Source organism: Alexandromys fortis, unplaced genomic scaffold (genome assembly GCF_014885135.2).
Source record: "Alexandromys fortis isolate MF-2015 unplaced genomic scaffold, M_Fortis_MF-2015_v1.1 scaffold_107, whole genome shotgun sequence".
In the NCBI taxonomy this organism is placed as follows: Eukaryota; Metazoa; Chordata; class Mammalia; order Rodentia; family Cricetidae; genus Alexandromys; species Alexandromys fortis.
The window spans coordinates 3,682,369-3,687,508 of NW_026067987.1; the positions used below are offsets into that span (position 1 = coordinate 3,682,369).

The 5,140-nt window shown below is 37.7% G+C and overlaps 1 protein-coding gene across 8 annotated transcripts in view; it reads right to left on the bottom strand.

Moving 5' to 3' along the window:
• The window catches only part of LOC126511971 (40S ribosomal protein S2-like), an 89,497-nt gene extending 85,046 nt beyond the window's left edge, over nucleotides 1-4,451 (bottom strand). For 7 of the 8 annotated variants that reach the window (XR_007594850.1, XR_007594847.1, XR_007594846.1 and 4 more), the window contains exon 1: nucleotides 3,242-3,542. The gene's annotated coding sequence lies outside the window, so the exon portion shown is untranslated. Of the gene's footprint in view, nucleotides 1-2,602; nucleotides 3,137-3,241; nucleotides 3,543-4,222 lie in introns of those variants that run through there. The other variant, XR_007594852.1, reaches the window with a different exon arrangement.
• Between the last annotated feature and the right edge of the window lie 689 nt (nucleotides 4,452-5,140).

Sequence of the window (5,140 nt, forward strand, 5' to 3'; positions counted from 1 at the left end):
GAAGGGAAGGGTGAAATGTAATTACAGTATAATCACAAAAAGAAAGTTTTAAAACAGTAAATTAAAAACAACGAGTTGTAATGAAAACTGCTCTGAAACCCATGTTATAGACTTGACCTAGAGAGCTACAGTAAACACTGACTCTCAGTTGCTTATCCAAGGTAGAAAATCAGAAAACCCAGAGTTGGATGTGGTGGCCCATGCCTACTCTCTCAGCCCTTGAAGAATGGAACAACAGGACTGCTTTGAGTTTGAAGCCAGTTCGGGCTACAAAATAAGACCCTTTTCTCACAAAAGCCAAAGAAAAACAAGAACCAGGAAATGTATAATCTTGTCTATGTCGTTTGAAGGGAGAAATTCAGAAAACCGCACACAAAACACTAGAGCTTTGGTGACCTCTTGTGGGGTAATTTGTTAGTAGCCCATATTAAATGGTTCTAGAACAGATGCTAAGACAGGTTTTTTTTGTCATGTGGGAGGGAGTGCAATGATGGGGATGCTAAGAGCCAACATCCCACCGCAGCTTGGGAATGTCTATACGTACATAGAATTGCCAATGAAATGAAATAGTTTGCAACTGCATAAAGAGAATATACCCAGCAACTAAATCTAGGCTGTGTAGTAATTTGGGCACAGTGGTTTGGATTCATGTCATTGTTTTTCAGTGAATGTCTTTGTTTTCGGTGTGCTAAGGAACATCATTTTCAGATATCTGTAGAATGAGCATGTCCTTCACAAAATCACTGTCTTAATAACCAGATGCTTTTACTTCTTATCTGCTATGAAATCTGAAACAAATGCAAGGTTCTGCTAAACAATTTGTTCCTCTTCGTTTCTCACTCCTTGAAAGCTAGCATGTCATCAGCTTTATGACTTTGTCAATATTGGGCTGAAACAGGAAACCTCGATATTTTGAAAACCAGGCACATAAAACGAAATGCTACTGGAGCTCATTGCAAAGCTAAGAACCGAGTCATCTAGCATGCATGCATGTGTGTATACACGCTAATATGTTTCCCTTTAAAGCTAATTTTAAGAGCTTCTGCTTTGGTTATAAACACATATTATACATAAAATAATAATTTCCAATATACAAGGCTTAGAGTTCAACCTTTGAAGCCAGGTATATTAATCATTCATGTCTGGGTTTGTAATTAAGTATGGAAGAAGAGGAACATTAATATTTAGCAATTTTTTTCTCCCTTGCTTGGAGCATTTATCTTGATTTATGTTAGGTATACTACTTAAAATGTTATAATTCTGAATATTGTGAAACACTTAAAATAATTTAAAACCTAATTACATAAATTTCTAAAATTAAAAAATCAGGCAATCTATACCCAAGCACAATAATCTTTATATTTTCTTATTATCTTCTAACCCTCATTTAAAGATAATCATAATTGTACACGGTTACAATGAAGTTACATCTCATTTGAGAATAATACTTTTATTTCTATGGTCTCTATGGTCTTCACTTTGGATACGAAAAGTATTTTATTGTGTTGATATAACTGCATTTGTATATAAGCTGTTTTCAGTTTCCTAGTAACCATGATGCTTCAGTAAGTATCTTCATATAAAAAACTTTAAAATGGCTTTATTAAAGCAAATTCTCTGTAATACATCTCTTTTGAAATAGTTTCAAAACTGTCTGGGTCAGAGCTAAGAGATGACATACTCAGAAAACAAAACAACAACAAGCTCCCAATATTTGATTTGGACTCGTTCATATCAGCAGGGCAGGCAAAGTACAGAGTCCAGGAAAAGGGAGACACCACTGCCACTCCATTTAATTTTAAGTGAAAAGCAAAAATGCTGGTAATAGCAAGATAACAAGATTACCAGTAATGAGTTCTAGCTGTTGAGGAATACAACCATTTCTAAAACTGCTGTGAAGTTTGGAATGGCGAGAAAACACCACTACACCTCTCTCTCTCTCTCTCTCTCTCTCTCTCTCTCTTCTGCCTTCCCAGACCGTGCCATGACCTCAGTTGTCTACACCCCAAGGACAAAGGGGAATGGAAAAGGGAAAGGTGAAGAGGCACATTTGAGTTCTGCAGTCTAAGGGGGTGATCCTCCTGGAGCAGGAAGAAGAACTCTGCATGGAGACTGGAGTGTAGATAATAGCTATCCCAGAAACTGTATGTTTTATTAGTTTAAGAATTTGAGTAGAATGGCATTGAAATATTTAAATATCTGTCCACGTGCTGCCTCCTTCTTTGCTTTATATTTACTCTGTCTTTTCACCTTTGGCATATTTATAACATCATTTGATTTACATCCCTTCTCTCTCACAAATGAGTTCTTTGAAAGTAAGAATTTTGTGAATTTTCTCTGCTGCTAGAACTTCAATCTGTAGTTCTTGAATTAGTAAGTATATTGATAAGGAAGTGTAGCTGGGGAGCCAAGGGGAGAAATCTTAATATACAACTTTGAAAATATAAATAACCTCAAAGGAAGGGATTTGCTTTCTAACGTTTAAATGTTGCAGTGAAATTTTTCAATGCAAAAATCTTTGAACTTTAAGTTATTTTTCAATTCATCTATAATAGTCATAATAAATAAGGGGACTGAAATGAATGCAATTTATAAAGCTACTTCTACTTTATTGTTAGTAATAAATAAGGAGTTTTCTGTGTTGGACTCTGCTACTGCAGAGCTATGCTGAAAAGACTCAGTTGGAAAAAGTGTTTTACATGGGTTCTTTATCCTTTAGGCTGGCGTATCTCTGATGTGCAAGTTAAGATTTATAAACCATGTTGCTAATGCTGTTTCTTTTAAGCTGTGTAAGTATCAAGCTTTCAGATGTTAGTGGCACCACATGGCACAGATGGCTATCCAGTCTTTAGCATTTGCAAAACTTTAGCATTTGTAAGGAATCCTCTTGTTCCATCAAAATTCATCCAAAAGCTTGCTGTCTTCATTACTGTTTTACAGCTGTGAAGAGACACCATGACCAAGGCAACTTAGAAAGCATTTCACTGGGCCTTCCTTCCAATTATAGAGAGTTAGCCAGTGACCATCATGGCAGGTCATGCGGCAGCAGGCAGGAGGCAAGCAGACAGGCATGGTCATGTGAACTGAGAGCTCACATCCTCAACCACTGGCAGGAGGCAGAGAGAAGAAACTGGGCCTGGAATGGAAAACTCCAATATTTCACTACAGACATGAAAAAAATAGACTAATGCAGGGATGGTGAAAGAAATTTTGAGAGGTTCTTGAAAACAGAGTTACTTACCAGCTCCAAAGAACAGATCCAGGAAGCATTTATTAGACCCTCAGCAAACAGATACCAGCCATCAGTAGTTATCTGCATGGGGAAGTTCAGGGATAGAAGAGACTTGTGGATGCTGTTGCTAAACGGTGACTCCAACAATGAGCCGTGGGGTCTAGACGAGGAAAAGATGCTAAAAAAGGGGTTTAAGAAACTGATAGAGTGAATCCATGAGATACATTAGATAAAGATGAGATACATTGCTCAGCAAGAAACGAATGGGAAATAGGGGAAGAGCTGGAAGTCTGATGAAGTATTGGTTATAAAGGGCAGCACAGTTCAGAGTGTATCCAGATTGTCAGATACGGAGGAGAAATCAATGGAGGTCAGTCAAGAGATAAAAGTTTTGGCTGGAAAAATAGAGTAACCTGGAATAGTCTCCCTAAGAAAGCCAGTCATTGGTCATGATTAGGAAGGAGGTTGATAGTCCTCCTCAAATGTACAGAGTGTGTGGATGGGTGTCTAAGGGTACAGAGGAAATATCTGCTGTGCAGAAGATATAACAAGATGACTCAGAAACACAGAAATGAAATAGAAAGCTGGGCCATATAAAAGAACAGGGCTGTAATCCCATTATTTTGAAGACTAGAGCAGGAGTATTGCAACTTCAAGACCTTTCTTGGTTACAGCGTGATTCTCAGACCAGCCTGTGCAACTCCATGAGACCCTGTCTCAAATAAACATGGGGAAAAGGTTGAGTTATATCTTCATGATAGAGTAATGCATAGCACAGGCAGGACCCTGGGTTCAATCACCCATACCTCCCTCAAATAAGAATAAGACAGAAGAATAATAATGTCCCACAAAAATTTATATGCCATCAAGTCACTTAAGTGACCAGAGTAGGAGGTTTTGAAATTATCCTAAAAGCTTTTTTGAAAGGCCCTGTGGTATCAAACTCAAGCACATGAACATTTCCCTAAGAATTACTTCTCCCACACTTACCTAGCAAGTCTGGAATGGAGGGGCTCAGGCAGTTCCTGCCTCCGTTTCAGGTAGCTAAAAAAAAATGTGCTGTTTCACTGTGCTCCAACTAAATCATCACTTTTCCTCCTCTTTAAGCTGGCTCAGTTCATGTTCCTCCCACTCTCTGATCTCCGCAAACCTTCTACCTTATGGTGGAGCTTTTCCTAACTCCTCACACTGAAGGAGAGACACTCCTATAATCGTGATCTTTCTTCTCAGTTTTATTTTCTGCCTCGCCTCTACTTCTTGTTTGCACTAGAATTTACCATCTTGATAAGAGAAAGGGCTTTGGTTTGTTTTTCCTATCTTCACCTCTGTCTTCCTTGGCTGCAGTAACGCCTAGCAATTAGTAAGTGTTCAATAAACACTTGTTAAATGAATGTTTTCACTCAAGGACAGTAGAACCATTCCAAAGGATTTATGAGTCATTTTGTTTATGTCAGAATGGCAGATTACTTAGTCTGACTAAAACTGGTAGTAAAAAGAAAAATGGCATCTAATATATTATTAGCAACACATTAAGCAACAATGAGGTAATTTAATCACAAGGAATTCTTATTTAATCCTTAATTTTTTCATATATTCCTATATCGTAATATTATTTTTATCAAATTTTAGTGAAGTGCAAACATTCAACAAATGTCTGCTCCTACCATGTCTAAGACAAGTTTAAAAAGAGATGATTTTTCTTTCAACAAGTTTGCAAGACAAGAGATACTTATATAAAAGAGTTGTGACCAAAGTACTACTGGAGCAGTGACTGTGTTACCAGAATAATCTGTTGCCAGCGAGATGTAACCTTGATTGTATGACCACTAGTGACCCCAAGGCTCCAATAGATAGTCCACTTCAATGATCACAAAGATCACACTGGTTCAGTGAAAATGGTCACAGAAT